This window comes from Otolemur garnettii, unplaced genomic scaffold, assembly GCF_000181295.1.
Source record: "Otolemur garnettii isolate 467f Iridium unplaced genomic scaffold, OtoGar3 scaffold00041, whole genome shotgun sequence".
Classification (NCBI taxonomy): domain Eukaryota; kingdom Metazoa; phylum Chordata; class Mammalia; order Primates; family Galagidae; genus Otolemur; species Otolemur garnettii.
In genome coordinates this window covers 5,389,682-5,390,541 of record NW_003852436.1, presented here as the reverse complement: position 1 = coordinate 5,390,541, position 860 = coordinate 5,389,682, and positions in this window count along the sequence as shown.

The window sequence follows — 860 nt, the reverse complement described above, 5'->3', positions numbered from 1 at the left end:
TCCCATATTTCATCATGGTAACAGAACCCACCCCTTCCTCTCAGAAATGGACACATGACCAGCCAATTATGGTACTTCGTAAGCTTACCCACGGGAATCCATTCAGGGGTGGGAAACATGACTTAAACCTGGCCAACTAGAGACTGACTTCAGGACTTTTTAACCTAAAATTTGAGAAGAGAAATCCCTTTTCCTTCATTCCTCTTCCTCTAGGGATGAAGAAAACCCAGGACTGGGAAAACTCTACTTTCCTCCATGAAGAAAAAGCCTTTTCTCATAGTAAAATAAAATGAGAACAACACACATAGAAGAGCAGAATGGGATTCAGGAGAGCACGCCCCTTGGTGCTTGTGTGCCTGGTTCTGGTCATGGAGTCTTCAAAATTGCTCTAGTTCCTGAGAACCATCCTTTGATTCTCTGAGCTGTTCCAATACTCTTTCAATTAAGCTCAAGTTTTACCTAAATCAGAGCGTGTTAAGTTTCTCGTCTTGCAAACAAATTGGTCCTGGGTTATATACTCTGTTCAGACCAAATCACCCTCCCTGAGGATGGGGAGGAAAGTAGGAAAAGTGACTGCTCCAGTAACTACAAGCAAATCCTGAGTGTGAAATCAGGAAGTCTTTCCCTGGTGTATGGCATTATTCTCTATGAAGCCAAATAGGACCCTTCAGAAAACAATTTTCTCAAATGCTAGTCTGGTATTATAGATTCTGAATATCCCGCTCAACCATTTTTTAAACAGAGCTGTGTAGGGTCTCGGCCAGTCCTGCTAGGCTCTGCCACTTCCGAGTATTGCGCCAATCACACATGCCACAGGCTTGTCCTCAGCACATAACTGTGACATGCCTGCATGTGTGACA